The sequence below is a fragment of the Kogia breviceps genome, chromosome 10 (assembly GCF_026419965.1).
Source record: "Kogia breviceps isolate mKogBre1 chromosome 10, mKogBre1 haplotype 1, whole genome shotgun sequence".
NCBI classification, from domain to species: Eukaryota; Metazoa; Chordata; class Mammalia; order Artiodactyla; family Physeteridae; genus Kogia; species Kogia breviceps.
Window position 1 is genome coordinate 106,379,769 of NC_081319.1, and position 23,208 is coordinate 106,402,976.

The 23,208-nt window shown below is 48.2% G+C and overlaps 1 protein-coding gene and 1 long non-coding RNA gene across 2 annotated transcripts in view; both read left to right on the forward strand.

Moving 5' to 3' along the window:
* The window catches only part of GMDS (GDP-mannose 4,6-dehydratase), a 487,018-nt gene that overhangs the window by 268,670 nt on the left and 195,140 nt on the right, over nucleotides 1-23,208 (forward strand). The gene's annotated exons all lie outside the window — the stretch shown is intronic.
* Nucleotides 2,915-9,014, forward strand: LOC136792053 (uncharacterized). Its single transcript, XR_010835205.1, has 3 exons — nucleotides 2,915-3,122; nucleotides 6,051-6,183; nucleotides 8,876-9,014. It is a non-coding gene; the product is annotated as an uncharacterized lncRNA (long non-coding RNA).

Here is a 23,208-nt window from a genome sequence, read left to right on the forward strand (position 1 = left end):
CCTCCCAATGAATTCCTGAAAATTTCCATTTCTTTAATGCTCATCAGAAGATAAGCATTAAAGGTGCAAAATTGGGACCATGAAGGAGGTTTGGTTATATGTAATTTATTTTAGATGAGTGATTTTGATAAGTCACACTAGTTAAAAATTAGAAGTCCCCACATATAGTCACTTCCTTTATAAAAAGTCATCTAGTCAGTAATACAGGTACATGGTACATGATTCAAGCAGCTTTCCATCTATGTTGGAGTGTTTAGAAATTAGTTTTTTCTAAGATTTCCACTTTTAATGCTGATACTGGTTTTAATTTTTTTTTTTTTAAACAAGAAGAGCACATTCCCTCATTGTATTCTGAGTACAGCTCCCCTTTGAGCCTGGCTAGGCTGTAATTTTCACTGTGGGTCAGGAAGGCTGAAGTCAAGTGCATTCAAGTCAGATGCTGTTATGTATTATATGTAATGCATACAATTTTTGTGAAAATTCTAAACATAAAGCAGGCAAGTCAAAGAGAAAGATTTCTTCACTAAATCACCTTTCTTCTATACGTGCTTTTTTCAAAAAGTCAACTACTGTCAACACTTTGCATGTCTATGTTAATTCCTTCCTTTAAGGTATACTAGATACGGCATAAATATTTTGTCTAGAGCCAAAAACCCCATCCCTGCTAAGTAACAGAGTTCTCAGAAAAGCAAAACAACGCAGTGGCTGGAGAGGCAGCTCCTCTTTCCAGAGGCCGGAGTTCTGTGCGCAGATCGCAGGCAGGCTTGGCCAGGCACTGCCCTCCGATGACACTCCTGCACTCGCAGCCCCTGGGCTGAAACCCGCAGAAACCTCTGTATGGGCCCTGGGGCCTCCCTGGCCTTAGAGCACCTTCGCAGCGTGCCACCTTCAAATGAATTCTAGAAGACACCAAGTCTGTTTCTCAGTTATGGAGCCTGATGGACAGAAAACAATGTCTTATTTGGAAGATACTGAGGGGATGTGATGTTTCTGATGTTTTGTGATTGTTAGTAAGTAAGATCCCATAGCCCTCCCAGCAGATATATTTCAAATACCTATTGCTACGACCCCAGTACCAGTGGGCACCGGCAGCGTATACTCGGGAGGAGTGTCAGACATCATCCCCAAACTCCGTGGAGCTCAGCGTCTTTCGCGTAAAAACGTGATTTTTATTTTTTATATTTTATTTTAAAATTTATTTCATTCATTTATTTTTGGCCGTGTTGGGTCTTTGTTGCTATGCGCGGGCTTTCTCTAGTTGTGGCAAGCGGGGGCTGGTCTTCGTGGCGGTGTGCGGGCCTCTCATTGCAGTGGCTTCTCTTGCTGCGGAGCACGGGCTCTAGGCGTGTGGGCTTCAGTAGTTGTGGCTCACGGGCTCTAGAGCACAGGCTCAGTAGTTGTGGCACACAGGCTTAGCTGCTCTGCAGCATGTGGGATCCTCCCGGCCTGGGGCTCAAACCCATGTCCCCTGCATTGGCCGGTAGGAGTCTTAATCACTGTGCCACCAGGGAAGCCCCTAAAAACGTGATTTTTAAAAATGTGATTTTTTTGGATTTCCATACTGTTTCTCTCTCAAGCTTTCAGCAAAGTAGCCTGTAGTATCTGGTATATGTTTATTCCCTTACGAGATAGGAACAGTTTTACTAGATTGTTTTGTGGAAACAAAACAGTACATGGAACATCTTACTTTCTATACAATAGGAAAGATGTAGGTGAAAATGAGATAAATATGTGTTTTCACTTTGAAACTGTAAAGAAAGCACTAAGCAGTATTTAAGAAATGTAATATATTTCCTTCTATTAATGTTTTAATATTATTAAATATTTTGATATTAAAATTAGATGATTGTTTAAGGAAGGGCCAGTTTTCCACAGCAGGCGATTTTCACAGGACAGGAGCAAACATCTGTAAAACCCTTGGCTTGTGACTGGGGTCATTCTTCCCCCGGAGTCCCCATGGCTTTTCTCGGAGGGGCAGGGAGATCAGATTAGAAGTGTGAGCAAAATATTATTGCAGTCAATTAAAGCATTAGGCTCAAAAATCGATCAATAAGTTTTCAAGAACACGATAGGTCCTGATTTCATTTCATTGAAGAAAACTACGATAGCTAAGATGAAAAGCCATGTTTCTTTTTGTGTCAGGTGTTCCATGATGGGTTAATGAACGGTTTTCATCGCTGGGCTGACCCCTCATCTCCTGCTGCAGGTTGGCTTTCACGACCCCCCTCCACCCTCTGACTCTCCGCAGCCCCCCAGGCTGGGGAGCCCTTTCCTTGCCCAGGGCTCCCCGCCCAGCTTCCCCACTCGAGACCCAGAGGTCTCAGGTTTGTACGAGGTTCACAGCAGGTCACACATTCTCCAGTATGTTTTCTAAAGGGCTGCTTGAGCTAATTTAATTTCTTATATTCATCAATTCCTCTCCGTCCACCTCCACCCCCTCCGCATAAACGGCCCTTCACATGAATCCAATTTCACCTCAATGCACCTTATTCACAGGCCAGCTGTCCGGCTGCCCGGCTGCCTGGCTGCCTCAGGTTTCCCGATATAGCTCTGGAAATGATTTCAGCATGGCAAAAACGTTTCTCCAGCCAATTTGGAAAACAGGGTTCAATTTGTGAGGAGGTCCCCAAATGGCAAGTGAACTGGGAAGCGGGGCTGGGACCGGCGGGAGGGGTGACAAGGGGCCTCTGCCACACCTGCCCTGATGCTCTGGCCTCTCCAGGAGCACCTCCCAGGCCGGGTCCACCTTCTCACACTGGGTAGGAAGGGGGAGGGTGAAAGTCAGGGTCTGGCATTGCACTCGCGTCTCTCTCCCTGGCCTCCTCTCTTTGGCTCGGGTCTAAGTGCAGCTCTGGTGTAAACAAGGCAGAGGGGCCTGGTAGCGGTGCCAGCAGGAGGCTCAGCGCGAGGCACAGTCACATGTGTCGCCTGGGCGTGGCCTGTGGCAGGGACGCCGTGCAGCTGCGAGCGAGCCCCAGGTCTCAGCAGAGCGGGCCGAGGCGTGCGGTGGACGCCCACGTTTACACGCGCGGTGCAAGACTAACACTGCCCTGTCGCAAACGCCGCTGAACTTAAGCCGCCTGCCAAACTGTGGCTCTGTCTGTTAGATCCAAAAGTTATTTGTAAGTAATTCATACGGGGTGTTAAAAGGTTAATTAAAAGTGGATTTACTGTGGGCTTTGGTAAGAGATATGTGATTGAAATGCACACAGGCAGAGTCTAGGTTCCGAAGGCTGGCTGCTGTCAGAGGCCCGGGAGGACCACTTCTAGGTGACAGTGTGTGTGTCGGTCGTTGCCTTTCTCTGTGGGTGTAAACTTCAGTCTCTCCCAAAAGAAAAGAAATATATCGCATTTAAATATGAGTGTAGCTTAATAGTAGGTGCTGCTTAAGCTCTGCTGTATTGCTTCTGCTATGTGGAATTTGTGAGGTCAGAATGAGCAAGTTTATTATTCATAGTTTTTCCTGCAGAGAACACTGGATTTTGAATAATTTCAAAAGCCTAATACTTTCAGAAGTTAAACATTGCCCGTATATTTAGCTGTATCACTTAGACGTAACTATTGCACGTTGATAGTTGACTCTGGAGCTCTTTGGTTTCACGGGCTGTTTCAGGATCTAGACGAGATACTGGCTCCATCATGTAACCTCTGACCCGCGTACCGTTTCCCAGGTTCAGGCTCCTCCTCTCTGCTATCGTCACTCAGAGGTTCTCAGCCTTCTGGCTTTAGGAGGATGGCTTGGAAGTTGTTAAAGCACAGACTTGGGGGCCCTGCCCCCACCCCCGAGTCTCTCACACAGCAGGTCTGAGTGGGTCCCCAGAATGTGCGTTTGTAAACAACTTCCCAGGTGATCCTGCCGCCGCGCGTGGTACCACTGCTGTACTGGCCACTCACCCCTGTCGTGACCCAGCAGTGAGGGAGTGGTAGGTAACCCAGTTTTAAGAATCAGCAGTTCTGGAGACCTAATGAAAAGCATGGTGGCCATCGTTATACCATACCATGTACGTGAAACTTGCAAAGAGGGTAGATCTTCAGTGAGGTGACAGTGAAGAGAAGAAAGAGAAGGGTTACCTGTGAGGTGATGGAAATGTTAATTAGCTTCGTTTTGGGGTCATTTCACAGTGTTTACATACATCAAAATATCAAGTGCGTGCCTTAAATATATATAACTTTTGTCAGTTATACCCCCAACAAAGGGGAAAAAAATTAGCCTGTCTGGCTAAATTAGGAGCTCAAATATTTCTGCGAAGTTGACCATTTCTTTAAAATAATCAGAAGTTTTCTAATCATCCAGGACTACCCTTAACATTTTTCCAAATTGGCATAATCTTTCCTGGATGTTGAGAGACAGGCCAAGGATATGAGTGGACGACACAGCCATTCACAGGCCCCGTTTGTTCCCTGCCCCGTACGTTGGATGCCTCGCTTTGACCTTCAGAAGGATGGGCGCTTGGACTTGGGAAGGTCAGGCTGCTGGGTGGGAGGTGACGCCGCTCAGCTGTTCTGAGGCCCACGGTAGTGAGCATTTGCCTTGGGACAGTGTCACTGAGGTGTGGAGGGAGGACAAGTGAAAAGGATTTGTAGAATTGGCACAACTTGGTGAACCTCCCCCAGTATGTGGTCCCTGCTCCAGAATGGTAATAATGTCTACTTGCAAGGTTTCCGTTAGGATTATTTTTAAAGTATTATTGAAAATACAGCTGCTAAATAATTGGTAAAGAATAAAGCCCTAGGGGCTTCCCTGGTGGCGCAGTGGTTGAGAGCCCGCCTGCCGATGCAGGGGACGCGGGTTCGTGCCCCGGTCCCGGAGGATCCCACGTGCCGCGGAGCGGCTGGGCCCGTGAGCTGTGGCCGCTGAGCCTGCGCGTCCGGAACCTGTGCTCCACGACGGGAGAGGCTGCAACAGTGAGAGGCCAGCGTACCGCAAAACAAAACATAAAGAATAAAGCCCTAGAATAGACTGTCATGGGTTCCAATTTAGGGCAAGTTCCTTGCCTTCTCTGAGCCTCTGTTTTCTCATCTGTGGGATGGGTATAACAGAGTTACTAATCTCATGTGCTTGTTATGATGAATAAATGCGAAAATGGGTGTCTGTGCAGAGCCTGGCATGGCAGAAGTGGTCAGTAATTTAAAGTGGCAGCAGCGGCCACTGCTAACACCACCATTCAGAGTAAAAATCCAAGAACAAACAGAAGAAAATAAGAAACATTTTCTCCAGTTGTTAAGGAGAGCTAACCAATAAGAAGGACCTCTGCTGGTTTAATCGTTTATGCAAATTACAGCCTGAAGCTGCTGGGGTAAGTTTACCATCTGCTAAAAGTCAGATCTAATCTCTTATTACAATAACCAAACAGTGCCACCTCGGACGTGCAAACGTCAGTCGTTTTCACCCTCAGTCTTTGGTGTAGATGAATGTAATAAAATAAATATTGTTTTTGTTCCTGATTTTTAAAAAGTATAATTAATTGAAGTGAAGTAGATAAAACATTATGTCAGGTAGCCATTGTTCACTGCAAAACTCCCGGGTCAGAGGAAGGTGCCCTCGCAGCTCACCTTAACGGGCGTTCTCTCATCTAGGAGGCTGTAAACCAAGTCGCTGTCGGGTCTACAGGCTGCCATAAATACAGTGTCCTGATAATGTGAAGCCCACTTGTGTCCACACGACAGGGCCTGTAATTATGTTCCCCTTTCCTTCTCTGAGATGTGGTGAAGTTATTTGATTTATCACAGAACAAAATCTGTGCCATTTCTGGTCATTATCCTTTTCCCATTGATATTTTAGTGCTTGTTACAGTAAAATTCCAACAGAATTACACAGCTGAGAAAGAAGGATTTGATAGGTCCTAAAAGTATTTACCCTAATGGATTTCTGATGGAGATTGAACTTGATGGCAGTATGTTAAGTTCTTGAAGTTGGAAATTAATGTTATATTTTTAGAGGACATTCTTGGCATTGCTTTTACCTTTTGGGAGGAGGGGAGGAGAAATATCGTAACTTTTCTTCTTTTCTCAGACAAATGACCAAGCAGGAAATTTTTTGTAAATTACAGAAACATTCACTTTGCAGAGCATGCTGTGATTCCCGGCGCAGTCCCTTTGGTCCCCCGTCCTTGGCATTTCTGCAGACAGCAGTCCTCAAAGCGGCCTGAGGACCACGCACAACCTGATTCGTCAGGGCAGCCAGTGAGTTCAGAAGTCTTCTCTGTGTTGGGGTGTAGAACATGAGGAAAGGGCAAAGCTGGCCTCTGCCTGAGGCTCGATGGCCGTGCCGCGCCCCAGGCTGGCCCGCCAGGCAACTGGTGTAAAAAAAGTCTGCAGGCTTCATCCTCCAGACCGAAGGGCTGTGTCCTGTGGGGATGGCAGGTGGGCAGTAAGACAGTAGGTGGAAAGGCTGGAGGGAGGTGGGCGGCCCGCAGGCTGGGCGGCCGGCGGAGATGGACCCTGTCTGTCCTTTGACACCTAGGGCACCTCAGCGGCCAGGGAACAACCATGATGTCACTTCGTGCCTTTCCACAGCAATTTTTTATAAACCACAAATATGGGGCGTTTTCAGCACCCTGAAGTCACTGCTGTGTCCCTGTGCCTTTGTAGCCTCCAGCCAGTGTCAGGCTAGACATACTCCCCCACTTCTGCTGCTTTTCCTTGGTCCGAGAAAGTGACATGAAGTTCAGATTAAACGCTGGACTTCTTTACGTGGATCGCAGACACATTAATTTGATATATGATGAAGATACACACGCAGAAAGAGGATGAGTGGGGGAATCCACTTATTTTCAGATAGCTTTTCTTTTTTAACTTCAAAATGAGAAATAATTATACTTATCTCTGTAGCACGGAGATAACGAGGCTGTAAATTAATTTCCGTGTAGGCTTTTCTCATAAATTACAGAATTTTGCTCTTTTCCAGAATCAGAAGTCCAATAGGGCGTTTCTGGGTCAAGTGCCCCTGAAACGTCCAGGCCTTCCGCCCCTGTTTCTTTATAACCAGGGCGTTGTCCCCTAAACCCATAAATTATTTGAAGCATCCTTTTAACTCCTCAGGAGAGAGGTGCCAGATTGCTTAAATATTTCCTGTTTTATCAGAGTTCTATATTTCTTTTCACTTGTTTCAGCGTAGTTTCCTCCTATAATTAAAACAGCGTTTCAAAATTTAACATCGAGCAGGGAGCTTACAGATAAATTATAGAACTCTGTGGCTTAAATAGATAAATCTTGGGCCCCTGCCAGTAGGTGAATAACTCATTTCTATTCAAGCCATTTAGGAGCGATCAGCTGCAAGGTCGAGGGGCTCAGGGCACGAGCTTAATGCACTTTTTAATGAGTAAATCATTGCTAACTGGTGCTCTCATAATTTAACTCCCTTTTTAATACACTGCCCATGAGTTATGCCCCTAAAAAGCAAGTGAGGTACCCTTAGGGCCAGAGGGGACTGGGAACATTTACAAATGAGCCTGACACTGATGTGAACCAATGGATTATTTGAATTCCACTGCCTTACTTATCACTTAGTGGCTGCAGGCTCCGATGGCAAAAGCCTGTGGGCTGCATTATGTTAGCCTCAAAAATAAATGCTAATATCTGCGGTGTTTTCACATTCCCCACCATATTTGGTCAGTCGTACTAGCTGAGCCCCTAAGGGCTGCCAAGAGGCTCGTTGGCAAAAAATGCCACTTTGGTGAAGACATAACTGACCATCAGTCTTGCTCGTAGGCTCTCTGTAGTTGAACCTGCATCCTTTCCTCCCCAGGACTCTGGGATTTGTGCTTTTTATTAAATGTGATGATTCGAGTTACATGTAAATCGCCCTTCTAGCTTGTGTTTTCCTTCATTGGAAGTGTTTTGATCTTTGGATAATTCTCATAGAGTCCTTAAATTTATAACTTTAACGAATGGTTGAATTGATCTGTTTTTCACATGGATGTTTGACTGGGTGCTTAGGACCAGTGGGTGAGAAAAGTGAGATACAAGGGGTCGAAGGACAGTGACCCCTTGTCAGGTCATTGTCCCCACGTGTAGGTCGATTGTGCCCTTTTCCTTAAATTCTGGCTCTTGCTCTAATTGTAATTCCATTAATGCAAAGTCTTGGCCAGTTGAAAATTATATGCTAAATATTACTTAGATGGCTGTGTTCCACCCATCAATTCTAAATGAACTAGAACTAGGTAGTAAATTTTGTAATAGTTAAAGAATACTTAGATTTGATTAAATAAACATGTATCAGTATATTTGTATTCTTATAATAGGGAAACACAAAACACGAGTTCCTTTTTGGTATATTTTATATTTAAATTAACGTTAAAATTTAAATGTTAATATTTTAATAATGAAGCTTTTAAATCACTCAGCTTAATATACAGAATAATTAGTAGATATTTAGGTAGAAGGAAGGTATCTAGGTACCAGGGGTGCTAACTTTAGTCCCATATCTGCTCTTTAATCTGTGTGTATCTCTGCAAGTCATAGATTCACGTAAATTTTTTGCAGCAATACAGGGTTTTAGAATAGAGAGATGTTATATCTGAGGGCCCTTCTAAATATCAAAATCTGTTTTGTAATATATGTGGAAAGGTCTTTATAAAAATAGTCTTTAACATATTTAATTTGTTTAATTTTCATTTTTATTAGTAACTTTCAATATCCATTGATCAGTACATAAAAAAATAGATCAGTGGACAGTTGTGATTAATGCTGTAAAATTATTTTTTAAGAAATAAAGTCTAAAGTTTGTATTTATTTTTCATGCCGCACATCAGGTGAGTGGTCCTTTTCTCTAGGCAGCCCCATTTCCAGAGCTGCCCTGACCAGGCCAAACACACCGTTTTGCTCTCATCCTCACGAAATCCGCACGATAGGCCTTGGTAGCTCTGTTTTACAGGTGGAAAACCTGGAGCCGAGCCCAAGGGTTTGTAACGAGAGAGCCGGGAATTCTCTTCAGTGACGTCATGTGGCTGCACCCTTGTAAGTCCATGCTTGGGCGTCACCGCACAATGAGTTCAAGAGCCAGAGAACTGAAAGGTCCCACCCGTAGCCACGCTGGTGCTTGGAAGAATCAGCAACAAAAAGTGTTAGGAGTCTCTTGGTCACTGACTTTCTATGTCTATAGGTCACGTGCAGGCTATTGCTAATGGTGTTAAGATTAATTTTAGAGGTTTTTTTTTTTCCCCTCCGAAGTCTACGTGTACAGTTTCTTCATTACTTCTCTCTCTTCTTTTAAAGTTAATTGCAAAATAGGGAATTTTGGGGTCAACTTGTCCTCCTATCCTAAGAGCACTTCAGATCTCAGGCTGGTTTATTTCATTCCAGCCTGTCGTGTGTCTTGGGTGCATGTGCTCACGTGCACACATATGCACACGTACATCCTCACACGTGCTTAAGGAAATGGTGATTTTAACTATGACCAATATTTCTGTTTCTAAGTAATATTTTATCTTTTTTATTTTTATTTTATTTTTTTGCGGTACGTGGGCGTCTCACTGTCGTGGCCTCTCCCGTTGCGGAGCACAGGCTCCGGACGCGCAGGCCCAGCGGCCACGGCTCACGGGCCCAGCCGCTCCGCGGCACGTGGGATCCTCCCGGACCGGGGCACGAACCCGCGTCCCCCGCATCAGCAGGCGGGCTCCCAACCACTGCGCCACCAGGGAAGCCCAATATTTTATCTTCATTTGAAAAGCCAATTAAATAGCCCTTTGGTCAGCCCCACTGAGAGCCCTGGGCGTGAATTTTCTGTCTCCAGTTCTGCGGGACCAAGGGCTGCAAAGAATTCTCAGAGCCCTGCTGCCTGGTAAAGATGCTTAATTTAGACAGCAGTAAACTGGATGTTCCAGTTTGGAAATGCCACACCATATTTTTAAGCCAGTGCCTTCCTTGGTTGATTTAGAAAAGAAGTTCTAAAGATAAAATACCACAAATAAACCCACTTCTGTGTGCATTCAGAAGTAATCATTCTGACTCCCTGTTGCGGATGAAGGTTCCTTGACGTAGGACTGCATCTGGGAAAAGGCTCTATTAACTTGTCCTGTAGCGGCACGATTCGGCATCCCTGCTCTCTCCGTGCTCGCTCCGGCGTTGTGTCGGCCCCTCCTCTTGTGTCTCTGCCTGAGCTCCTCTGGCGGCTGCTCCACGCGCCGGGCCTTGAGTGATGTCTCCTGCTTCCGCCCGTTGTGCACCTTGCGTCTGAATCCCGTGATCCCAGTAAACTCGGTCGGATTTCTGCGATGAGAGTTGGAGCAGTCCTGCTGAAACACTGAGATGAGAGATGGGCGGTTCAGTGAAAATCAGAGCAGGCGTTGTGGGGTAGATAAATTTGTCTCATTTACGCAGCTTTTTTTAATCACATCTCTGCAGTTTTAAGAGCATGTTATTTCTTCAGATCTGCTTCTTGTGACTTCATCAGTATTGCCCTGGTAAGGCTGCCTGGGAAAGATTGATGATGGTGTACTACAAAATCCCTTTCCTTAAACCTATATTCAGCCTTCCTAGAAAGTAAGCCAACTTCATTTCTAATCTCAGTTGTTTGGTTTTGGGTCTTTTTTTTTTTTTTTTGCTGTACGGTGGCCTCTCACTGTTGCAGCCTCTCCCGTTGTGGAGCACAGGCTCCAGACGCGCAGGCTCAGCGGCCATGGCTCACGGGCCCAGCCACTCCAGGCCATGTGGGACCCTCCTGGACCGGGGCACGAACCTGTGTCCCCTGCATTGGCAGGTGGACTCTCAACCACTGCGCCACCATGGAAGCCCTGTTTGTTTGTTTGTTTTTAATTGTTTAATGATTTTTTTTAAAGTTTGGTTTTACAAGTTTGATCGTCAAACCCAAGGGCTTGGCTGCAAATTGGTTACAGTGTTGTGCGGGGTATTTTATATATATACGATATATATAATATATAAAAATAAATATATAGGGCTTTTCTGGTGGCGCAGTGGTTGAGAGTCCGCCTGCCGATTCAGGGGACATGGGTTCGTGCCCCGGTCTGGGGGAGGATCCCACGTGCCGCGGAGCGGCTGGGCCCATGAGCCATGGCCGCTGAGCCTGCGCGTCCGGAGCCTGTGCTCCGCAACGGGAGAGGCCACAACAGTGAGAGGCCCGCGTACCGCAAAATAAATAAATAAATAAACAAACAAACAAAAACTGGGGTAACGTGCTAAGAAATAAGAATACATTTCTCTCTTCAAGGGGTAGTCTTTTATTTAACATAAGAATGCCTGTATCAGCTCATAATTCAGAGGTCACCTTGCCTTCGCTTACCCGGCCAGCTGGCTTCCTTAGCAGGTCAACGCCCACACCATCCAGAGCTGCATCTCAACGATTTCTGAGGACTCTGAGCGGCTCTGCCGCCTGCCTGGGTGGACGTTCGAGATTGTTCCTCCTGCAGCTAAGTTGTCCTTCTCACCTAAATCTAAATATTCGTCTGTGTTTTGCACCCACTGTCTGTTTAAATCACCAGTAAATTATTTTCTTTTCCATGTTCATAACTAAATTTTAGAAATCACCCGTGAATTCTTTTGGCTCGCTCTTTATTCACAATTTTTAATAATAATTTATATAGGGAATACTAGCATTTATTGCAACTTACCAGTTTTGCACTGGGGACTGATGACGCAGTGAGTACGACACAGCCTCTGACTTCAGTGGGTCCACGCTGTACCAGAGCAGCAAGCTCACTGAAAGCAGCCCCCATACCTGATGGGGGGAGCGTGGTGATGGCTCTGGCCCAGGAAAATGTAGTAAAGTGAGGGCTACCTCAAACCCTCCTTCCTACCGTTTGCTCTCTTGAGTGCATTTCTGTTGGGAAAATACCCCTTTATTGGAGCCTTTTAAGTTTTATTTTTAAGTGCTGTCTTCCAAATATCAAATCATTGACCTGGTTCTCCACTAGACTGCGCAGAAAGTACACTGGGTTCATTTATACTTCCGTTCCTATTTCTAGGGATTAAATACTACCTGTCCAGAGTATTAACGTGTACCTCGATGGGCCCTGTTCATTCCACGCTTGTCACCCTTCAGTAAACGTGACCGGTGGAAACGTTAGCGCCTAGACCCATGGGACTGCAAGTCAGCCGTCTATGTGGACACACTCCGGAGCACACCTGTAGAGCCAGGGGCTCCCCAGCGGGCGCGGGTTACAATTGTGAGGGTATACACATCGCATCATCCCTTAGAACACCCGTGGTTGTAACAATGGAAGGATGTCCCGGAGGTATTAACTAATGCAGATTGGTTTGCATAGCTGACTGGAGGACTTTATCAAGACATGATATTTCTCTGTGCAGTTACGCATGGCACCGCTGGACCAGGACGTAGCCAGTCACATGCTCAGGTGAGCTGGAGAATGCAGACAGGTGTGGCTGACCTCTAAATCCTGGACGCTTGCCTCAGAGAGCATTTTGCTTCTGGATCTTATAAGCTGTATAAATTTACTCCCCAAAGGAAGCATCCCTCAAACAATATGGCATTCCTCTGCCCCTGCCTCCTGAGAGGCACACGGTCAAAGGCTGCCGGGCCAGGTGGCCGAGGAAGCAGCGCACCTTCCGGGTTGGTCTCTCCCGGTGTTTTTCAGTGGCCGTGTTGGCCATGTCTGGATTGCTCTTACGTAGGGTGTCCAGGTCTAAAGAGGGTGCAGCCGCTTGGTGAGAACGTGCGCCTCCCATCCCTTCCCCGTTGAGGCCCCTTAACTTTTTCCGTCAGTGGCTCTGCTGACCATCTGGTAAAATCCGCAGCAAACTGAGGCCACTTTCCTGTGGGCCCGACCCTGAGACTTCAGGGACGTTCTGTGACCTTGGGGGTTGGAAGTGGCAGTTCCAGCAGCGCAGCATCTCTGAGGCGACCCTGCGGGGACTGCTGTCCATCAGCCTGTGAGAAACCCTCCTCTGTTGTCCCCAGAAGGACGGGGGCTCTGGCACCGAACCGCAGCAGGAAGTGGTTTTGCTTGGGCGGTTTGGCCCTGTTACCGAGGAGGCTGTTCCCGCGAGCTCGCTCCTCCTGGCTTGCCCGCCAAGGGGAGAGGTGAAGGTGATCAGAGAGCGCGGGACGTAGGACAATTGAGTATCTTATTTCTCACCATAAATCAGGACGGAAGGGGAGAGTGTTATTTCATGGTATATTCTAGGTAAAAGTTCATCGCAGAAACAAACAGAGGTGTCCGTATTAATACCTGACGTTTGTGTCGTGCGTCAGTTTCCAGAAAACGGCACCTCGGTTAAGCAGTGCTCAGGACGGCCCTGGGCGCTATGGCTGTCCCGTCAGGTAAGCGGGCGTCACGTCACAAGTTCAGGAATTGCCCGAAAGCCTCCGTGAGCCTGGGTCTTCTGCTCCCGGCCCGTCCACCTTCTCCAGCCTCACCCCACAGCCTCCCAGGATCCCGGGCAGAGCTTTGTTCCTTAACGAACCTTCACATTTATTTTCGGAGTCTGTTTATTGCCTCATGAGGATTACATCCTTTGCTTAAAGATTAAGGGTTATATAAATCAATAAATGATCTCTCTTACGTTTCCCTTCAAAGCCTTTCTTATCACCTTCAGCTCCTCAGCATAACCCCGAACGTAGGTCATGTTTCTAGTGTTACCAACACTGAATTATCTTTTTGTTTAATGAAGATGCAATCCAGGATACATTATAAAAATATTTTGTCATTTAATTAACACACACATGCACACAAAATCATTTTTCCTGCATATTTTAAAACATGAGATTAACAATCTTAATTCTTATGCTGAGCACATTTTACTTTGTCAAGTTTACTTTGGCATAATATTTGGCAAATAGAAATTGTGAAAATATTTGGCAGTACTCCAAGATAAAAAACCCATTGAGAACGTCTTGATATACAGTACTTCAGTGAGTTTAGTTGTCAAGATTCCATAGTCTTAAAATCTCTTTAGATTTCTAATCTACCTGTGTAATTCTGGTGTTTAACAGTTTTGAGATGATAATAGAGTGCCATGGGTTTTATTTTGTGTGCATGTGTGTGTTGATTAAATGACCAAAATATTCTTATAATGTATCTTTTAGCATTTATATACTTAAAAAAATCTTTTAAATCCCAACAGAGATCGTGTTGGCACATACTTATCCAGTCTTTGTGTGTGTGCATATATATTTATGTAGTATGTAAATGGAAAAAAGATTGAAAATAAAATATATTTGGTTAAATAAAAGTTATTCAAATATTGTCCATAAAATCTGAATCATAAACATCAAGATTGATGTTCTTTTACATTAGTTCAAATTCATTCATTTGAAAGAGTTTCTTTGGAATAGAACTTTTTTGGATATTCTTACAGTATTTTACAGTTTTGTATTCTTTTTATTTTGAACTATACATGCCCAGGAATAGGTAACCTCAAATATGAGGCCATCCCATATTTTCCAAAGGGAAGAAACAAAAAAGACTCTGAGCCAACCGAATATTTAAACCTTAAGGAATGTGGACAAAATGGTTAAGTGACTAAATAAATATTTAATTTGCTAAATTAAGTACATATTCATACTTTAAATAACATTAGGATACTTAGAAATATTGGAATTTTTCTTCTTGCATTTTATAAAACAGTTTTGTCTAATATCCTCAAACGCGTCTCTGGCATCTTTTCGAGTTGTCGTTTTCCCAGAGTCCCTCGCTCCGCCCAGGGCTCTGAGTCCACTGCTGGTCCCACTAGGGCACATCCATCCCAGTGGACCTCGGCCCCTGGTGGGAGAACGTGCTGCTGCTTCCTTCGTGGCGCGGACAGGCCGTCGTGCTCCCCACCCAAAAGTCTGGCTTTCTGAAGGGATAGAATTCTATGTCTGCATTGACATCGAACACTTAGAGTCGTGAGGTCATGCTCACAATAAGTACAACTCATTTTTTTACCTCTTTTTAGAACAGAGTCTTTCACGTGGCCCCTTGAATCATGGAAACTGGGACTGATTGATGTTATTTCAAACAAGTGTGTCTTCCCTCTCGCCCTGCCACCCCGCCATGGTACTCAGTTGTTCAAAACCGTATAATTGAGAGGCTGCCTGTGGTCCCCAGTCCTCTGTCAGGACTTGGATAGAAGGTGCACTGGGAGGGAGGGTTGGCGTTTAAACCACACTGTGGAAGAAACGTCCACGTCTTTCTGTGTCGCCTCTCAAATTTCACGTCTCTTCCGTCAGCTTTTGCATGTAAGCAAGGTAATAAACCTGAAATTCCATCAGGCCGGACTGAAACCCTCGAGTCGGGAACAGAGTGACTGCTGCCACGGGCGGCCCGGAGGCTGGGCGGCGGTGCTGTCCCCGGGGGACATTGCGGGACGAGCCCCGTGATAGACGACGGTCCCCTCCTGGGCGGCCGCCTCTCACAAGCTGCGCTGCTGTGGCCCTGGGGGACCCGGAAGCGCAGCCGCTGGTGGTTCCATGCAGGAGGTGAGGGGTGGGCGGGGGGGGGGGGGGTGGCCCCCGGTGTGGCTGGGCGCGCGCCTCCCCCTCCCAGCGAGGAGCCTGGGCGGGGCTTGGTTGGCTGCTGCCACCAGCTCCTCCCACCCACCCCGCTGGCCTGGCCGAGGCACCGACACCCCTGGAAAGGGGCTGGATCGTCATCACTTACAAACACGCAAGCGCTCGGGTTCGGGCCTCTCAGCTGCCAGGCAGACGTCTCAGGCCAGGTCTCTCGCCCTCCTCTGCCCCGGTGCCACCCGGGTGCCGAGGCTCGAAACTCGGGTGTGCCCGTGTCCAGAGACACCGTGGCCCTGCCGTCAGAGCCGCCGCCCCAGATTCCCTTCTGCCCCTGAGCAGCGGGGCCCTGGCCTCCAGCTGTCCCTAAAGCAGGACGGCCGTGCCCCCGGCCCGAGTGACAGCCGCCTGAAGGGCCAGTGCCGGGAGGAGGTGGAAGTGCACGACGCCGAGTGGCACGCACGCCTGCCTGGCATCCCTGGGGCTCGCCTCGAGACCCTCCTCGCCCCCGTAGCACCCCCGTCGCCCCGCCGACAGACTGGACGGGGGGTCCTCACTGCCACGTTGCCTCTGTGAAGTACAGGGACAGAGCGGGAAGGGCCGCTCGCCGGGCGTCCCTGGGCTGCCCCTGGCTGGCTGCGTGTCCTGTCTTCCCTCACCCGTGGAATGACTCGCCCAGACCCAGAAAACTGTGGGGTTCCAGCGGCTCCCAGAGCCCGGGTCTGCGGCACCGGCACCAAGATGCTGGCGCAGCCCCGCCCCCGCCGAAGACACGTGAACATCTGGGGAGGGGCGGCCGCGGAGGCCAGTGGAGCGGAATCGGCCGCCACATGTGCTGTGTAATGCTTGTCATCTCCAGTGAGTCATTAAAAGGTTCCCCTTAATGGGGCTTTGAAGTGCCGGGCCGCTTGAGCGCTTCCATAAATTCCACAAACAGCCCTCTGACTGCGCTAGCTAATTGCTTGCTCTTTGACTTATTAGGATCAACTGAGTTAAATAATTTGTCACATGTGTGGCTCGTAATAAATAATGTGACCAGCCGGTTTGTGAGCTGTTTGGGTGATATATTGTACCCCTTTTGGATGTTGTCACACGTAGCTAGCAAATGGAGGCTGTTTCATCCAAAGGGCTATCTGTTCCCTGCAAAGAGAGTAAGTTCTGACAGAGCAATTGGGGAAAATAATTTAGAAGAGTCTGGTTACAAACAAATGTGTTCATTTATTTCTACTTCAGCCTTTCCGTGAAGGATTAATCATCATTTTTCTTGGTTATTAGGCATATGTATCACCCATCATGCAAGTCATAGGCAAAAGAATAGAAATAGTAAGTATTGAATTGTTATCATTAATATGGATTGAGTTATGAGAGTTAAAATATCATCTGACCCCCTTGTGGGAAGGAAGCTGTCCCTGCTGGTGGCCTGGTGGGCGTCCTCTGTCCCCTCAGCGCTGCATTCGGGCCACGTTGGCGCCGTGGGCATGGAGGTCTGTCCACGGGTAAAGACAGAGGACAGTGAGGGCAGGAGATAGTACATGGGCCAGGGAGAGATTCATTTGTAAAAAAGGGGTCTGGGAACCTAACTGTCCAGTCGTAGGAGGGAGCATCCTTTGCTCGCACTTAAGAGTTCATACTTCATTTGCCCGGTAAACAGTCTGGAGCCCAGAGATGCTCCCACGTCACCAGAAGCACAATGTTCCAGCACCTCTGGGCTCCTTGTCTTTGAGATCAATATCGTGTAATCACATTCAGAAAAAAAAAAGAAAAAAGGAAAAAAGGGCAAGTGTCTTGCCATGATGTTAATCTTTTTTATTCCTTAAATTTTTAAAATTTATTTATATTTTATTTTTGGCTGCGTTGGGTCTTTGTTGCTACACACGGGCTCTCTCTTGTTGCAGAGCACAGGCTCTAGGCGCACGGGCTTCAGTAGTTGTGGCTCGCGGGCTCTAGAGCACAGGCTCAGTAGTTGTGGCGCACGGGCTTAGTTGCTCCGCGGCATGTGGGATCTTCCCGGACCAAGGCGCAAACCCGTGTCCCCTGCATTGGCAGGCAGATTCTTAACCACTGCGCCACCAGGGAAGCCCCGTGATGTTAATCTTAGTCTGGACTATGTTCATGCAGAAAGTATTATGTGACTTATAAGGAAAGAATTGAGCTGTTTGTAACTTTTTAAAAAAATCCTTACACGGATACATCATAATTGTCTCTCCTTATTATTAGCATTGGCAGCTTCATACAGCAATTTTATTGTATTAGCACGGAACAGATAAATCTGAAGTGAAGGTAGTTATGCTTTTCTTTTGTAGATTAGTGCTTTCACAATTTCACGAAGTATTTCCGGAACAAAAAGGGACAGGAGAAGTCCAGCTCACCAGGGCTTGCTTTCAGCTTTTCATTTCATGGAATGTCATTTATAATTTATTTATTTGTCTGTGCTCCCCGAAGCACTCAACTGAAATAATAATGGCTTTAACTAACACTTTTATGGCAATTTAAAAAATTAAATACTGCATTCTCTGTACGTGCTACTTCAGAATTAATGTTCTCGTGCTGTTTTCTCGAATGACCTATTCTTTCTCTCTCTTTGAATATATTTACTTAGGGTTTTAATATATCTCTATGCTCGCACATTATCACTGAGACAACAGGCAGTAAAAATGCCAGAAAGTCTCAAACAGTGAGGCCAAGAAGTCACGAGCAGGCCCCAGCTGGAGGGTTTCCCGCCTGTGCCCTGGCCGGCCCTTTCTCAGCCCACAGCACTCGGGCCTCTCGTCTGGATGTTCACAGCGTAGTTAGATAACGATAACGTCTGAGCGTGCAGGGGGTGGGCGGCGGTGGGCGGTAGGGATGGGGCGCCGATGGCTGTGTGCCGTTTGGAGGACACGAGGGGAAGCCACCCAGGCCTGGATGTGTTTCGTCTGTGGCCGGGGGATGCCGTGCACCCAGCACCTGGGGCAGGTGGCGCTCAGCCCCGGGGCCCGTGTGCATTTGTTTGCTTACAGAAATCAGTTACTCGGTCACATTTATCATGTCTGCCATCTACGAGAAGTGATATCAAGAAAAATAAAGCTAATCATATGGCTTCATGCAACTAATAGTGTGTTTTGTGTACTATTCCTAAATGACTTTTTAAGCTTCATTAGGTGTGTCTTGGGTGTAGCGACAGTGAGGGTTCTGTTAAGCGTAGTGTGTGGACAGAAGAGTGTTTGAAGGTGTTTGCCTCCCGGGTGGCCAGCACTGTAGGGCGCTTCCTCCTCTGAAAAGACCGAGTGTGCTGGGCGGGGCGCACCCGGCCCATCCGAGGCTTCCACCTCGAGGGGAGGGCAGGAGCCTCGGTGACGGTTTGGCCTGGAGCGGCGCAGCCCTGCTCCGGACTCGCGGGGGGGGGGGGGGGGGGGGGGGGTTGTTTGGGGGAGGGGAGAGAGAGCGGGGCTGCGGACTGAGGGGCACGTGTTCGCCTTCTGAGAAGCAAGGGCACGACGGGCCCGCCAGTCCGAGCTGGACGACGCGCCCTTCGTTGAGCTTCGCGATCGGGGCCGGTGGGAGGCCTGTCCTGGCTTCCTCACGGTCCAGCGCCACAGCAGGGAGCACACTTCTTGCTGAAGCGGTCACAGCGGGTCCCACGCTCGTCCCCGGCACCAGAGCAGGAGCGACTGGGAGAAACCAGCCCCGATTTCTCCACTGACGCCCTCGAGCTGGAGACGCCAGCGCAGGCGCCTGAGGGGGGCCTGTGGGCAGAAGCCGCCTGCCACGGCCTCGTCCCTGCTTTGCCCACGGCCAGGCACCGTGTGACCTGCTCCTCCTACAGTGAGAGGGCGGCCCCTCCCTCTGGGGCGGCAGGCGCGGTCGGAGACCCCTTCTGCCTGCAGACCCCCGGCCTGTTAGCGTCACCTCCTCCGGGGACGCAGGCCGCCTCCCCTTTCTGGGGTCGGGGGGAACGTCCCGAGGAGCCAGCCTACCGGGCTTATGACAGTCGCCCCCAGGAGGAGGGCCGGGCCCTGTCTGGGGGCGACCGCTCCTGTCCTTACCAGGCATCCCCCAGAGTGACGGGGAGAGAGCCCACCCAAGGCCCCGGGACAGAATTGCCTCTTTCCGGAACGGCGCTCCGGACTGTGGGTTCTGTGGGCGCTTCCTGCGGACCCTCAGTGCTTTCTTTTCTGCCTGTAAACATTTCCATCCACTTTCTTCCCCTGCTAGTAAGATAGTCCTGGGATTTTCAGTTCCTAACAGTGTCAGAGACGTTCCTGGGTCCACACCTGGTGGCCGTGGCCCGGATGGCCAGTTCAGGACACCCACGTACCCCACCTGCAAGATCTGCGCAGCCCTCCAGCTTCTGCCCAGAGCAGAGAGAGTCTGAAATCATTGCTGCGAAAAGAAAGACCCCTGCCCGGCTCTTCTCTGCAGCCGCGGGTTAGCTGGCCGAGGAGCGCGCACCTGAACCACGCACGTGGGCCTGCGCTGGGCTGATCTCTGTGGGCCTTTGTCTTCTCTTAGGGTGCCCTTAAAGCACAAGGGACAGAGACCGGGACAGAAACCAAAGGAACACCTGAGCATCTCAGAGGCACCTTTGCAGACATTCCCGGTTGTGCCCCTGCCAGAGCAGAGCATCCTGGGAACTGCGCCGCCCGGGCCCCTCCTGGCGGCAGCTGCCCGTCGGCTGGGGACCGAGAGGGGCCCGACGTCCATCCCGCTTTCACGACGTGGTGTCAGATCCCTTTTTTCTCAATGTCTCCTTCTCGTGTTATTGTTTCAGTTGTGGGCATTCACATTACAAGATGTCCTTAAATCACTTTTGGAAGGAAGGTGCGTGTGAATTATGAGTCATTAATTTTATTTTATTTTATTTTATTTTATTTTATTTTTTTTTTGTGGTACGCGGGCCTCTCACTGTTGTGGCCTCTCCCATTGCGGGGCACAGGCTCCGGACGCGCAGGCTCAGCGGCCACGGCTCACGGGCCTAGCTGCTCCGCGGCACGTGGGATCCTCCCGGACCGGGGCACGAACCCGCGTCCCCTGCATCGGCAGGCGGACTCTCAACCACTGCGCCACCAGGGAAGCCCATGAGTCATTAATTTTAAACGAACATTTTAAATTTAAAATATCCGTAGGGAATCTACTCTTGATTCCTCTTTTCCGCCAGTTTTACTGAGATGTGCTTGACCCGCGGCCCGGTATGAGGTTAAAGTCTGCAGTGCGATGGCTGGGTCACGCCCATTGTGCGACGTGAGCACCGCAGAAGGTTAGCATCCGCCGCGTCACACAGACTCCGAGGGAAGGTTTCCTTTCCCTGCAGTCAAGACTTCGCGCACCTGCTCTCTCAACAGCTTTCAGATGTAGTCACTGTGCTGTGCCTCGCACCCCAGTACTTATTTATCTTGTACTCGAGGCTTGTACCTTTGTACTCCTGATTTCCAGTAACGCACACTTACTGCTCTCTAAGATTCTGGTTGCAGAGCTGCTTGCTTGGATATTAGGTGTCTGTAGATTCACAGTCTATGTCATATATTCCTGTACATTCTGCAGCTACTCAACACCTACTTACAACCTTTGTAGCAGAGGGTCTGGAAAGAACCCTCAACTGAAGTCAGAGATTTAGGACTGGCCCCCGGCTCTGTCCCGTGTGGCACCTCCGAGATAAATTTCATCATCTGTAAAATTCTTGAGCTCAGAGAGCCTTTCAAACTACTAAATGAAGGAAGGGATGTAAAAATGCCCGCCTCGGTGGCTCTGCAAAGCCGTGTTCTCAGGTTCCTCTATCGTCCTTGTCCCCTGGGGTTGAGGCGTCTCGTGACGGGAGGGCGCTCAGTCTGTGACAGCAAGTGCTTCAGCCCAGATCCCCGCTTGCCACGCCCCGCTCATCTGTATACTCGCCCCATCAACACGGGGAAGCGTTTCCCAGGTGACCTGGTTACCCACGTAGCGTAGACTGGTGAGGACATTTATGGGTGAACAGCTCCTGATTGCAGAAGAGCTATTGGGAGGTAAGGTGAGCTTTCGCGACCCTGCGCCCCTAGAGCGGCCTCACTGGGGAGAAAACACCTATAATAACAGGGTGTTTCTTCCACCTCTGGACATTCTGCCTTCCCTTGTCAGGGCTCCTGAATGTGGGTTTTCTTTTAGTTTCACCTCTCAGCCAAATTTAACTTTTATTCCGGTTTGTTTTCTCAGAATTTTCTTTTGATTTACTGACTTATTTTTATTAAACATCTGTAAGTCATACTTATGAATAATTCAAAGTTACTCAGGCAATAAAGGGAAATTTCCTCTTATACCTTTATCTGTATCTAAGATGCGTGTCCACTTGTTTCTAAGGATCTTTGTGGTGGAGACCTTCTCGTAAAATAATTAGGGAAGGCTTTGAGGTTTCCATTTTTAGGCTGAGTGGGCCTTAGGATGTAAAGTGTTCTGGTGGTCTGAGCGCACAGAGTTGTGTTGTAAAATCCAGATGGAGGGATTCTAGATTTGTCAAAATTATTTGTCTGTATTTGCCCACAAACCCTATCAAACAAATCTGTCAGACGTAACCTTACTGTTACCTCTTAAGACTCGTGCCTAATTGCTTGTATTACCCTATAACAGTATACATAAGATATGTCTTCATTAACATTTCAGAGAGGAAAAAAACTTTCCTTTGTAGAAAACCTTGTAGGGCTTATTTTATGATGCTGATTGGACCACTGTTTTAGTCTCCCTTATTTTGACTGTGTTAGCATGCCCTTTAAAAATGCAGTGTGTGGATGTTTCAACTTTAAAAATTGTTACAATTTATGCTTTTGAGTTCAAAGTCATTTTTCCATATATTAAAGAATTCATCCGAATTAAAATCATCAGAAGGAAGCACATAGACTCTGTAAAATTATTGTAAGTAAATTGAGAAACATGGCTGAATATATCCATGCGACTTGTCCGAAGCAGAGTTTTGCAGAAACTGAAAGACAGCACTGATGCTCTGTTAACTGGTTTGTTTTTTTTTTTTTTTTGGGGGGGGGGATGGTGCTAATTCAAAAGTTACCGAAACTATTAATGTATTATAAACCAAAAAATGCATTTCTGTTATCATCCTGTGAGTTTGCTGTGCTGGGTGGTTTTTCTTCCTGGCAAGGCCCCGAGGAGGCCGTCCTGCCAGGCCAGCAGAGCGGCCGCCTGAGCCCCCGGCCTGCAGCCCCAGCTCCCAAGCAGACACCTCCCAGCTCTGCCTTTTCCAGAGTTAGGAATAAAACCCGTGTACTGTAGAGAACGATTTTCAAAAGCTCTCAGGTGTGTTCCTTGCTGTGATCTCAGCAGGTTTTATTGTTGGACTTCAAGAGGCCAGTCCAAGTGGCCGTGGACTTGCTGGTCCGGTGGCTGAGGCCTGCCCTTCGCTGAAAACTGTGTCCTCCTCGCGCCCGATGACCTGCCTTCTGCAAGGCCCGCGGTAGCTCCAAGCACTTAACATCTTTAAGCCTCTTTTCCCGTCTGTAATGTAAACTCTGTGAAGCGCCAGCTTTTTTAAAGCTCGTCCCCTGCACTGATTGAGCTCGCACAATGCACCCTTTGTTCCCGGCCAGATTGCCCATTCATATATGTGTATCCACGCTCGCACTGTCTAATATTGGTCTGGTCTGGAGTAAGCACTCCTCGTTAATTACTGCAGAGACATTTTGAACAGGTGTGGAAGCACTGCACCCCCAAGTGCAGGCTCTTCTCCGGGCGGCCAGGCAGCGCCGGCCGCAGCGCCGGCCGAGGCATGAGCTTGAGGTGCGGGCGGAGGGGCGGTGGGTAGAGGGCAAAGAAATGCCCGATGCCACATGAATCAGAAGTTTCCATGT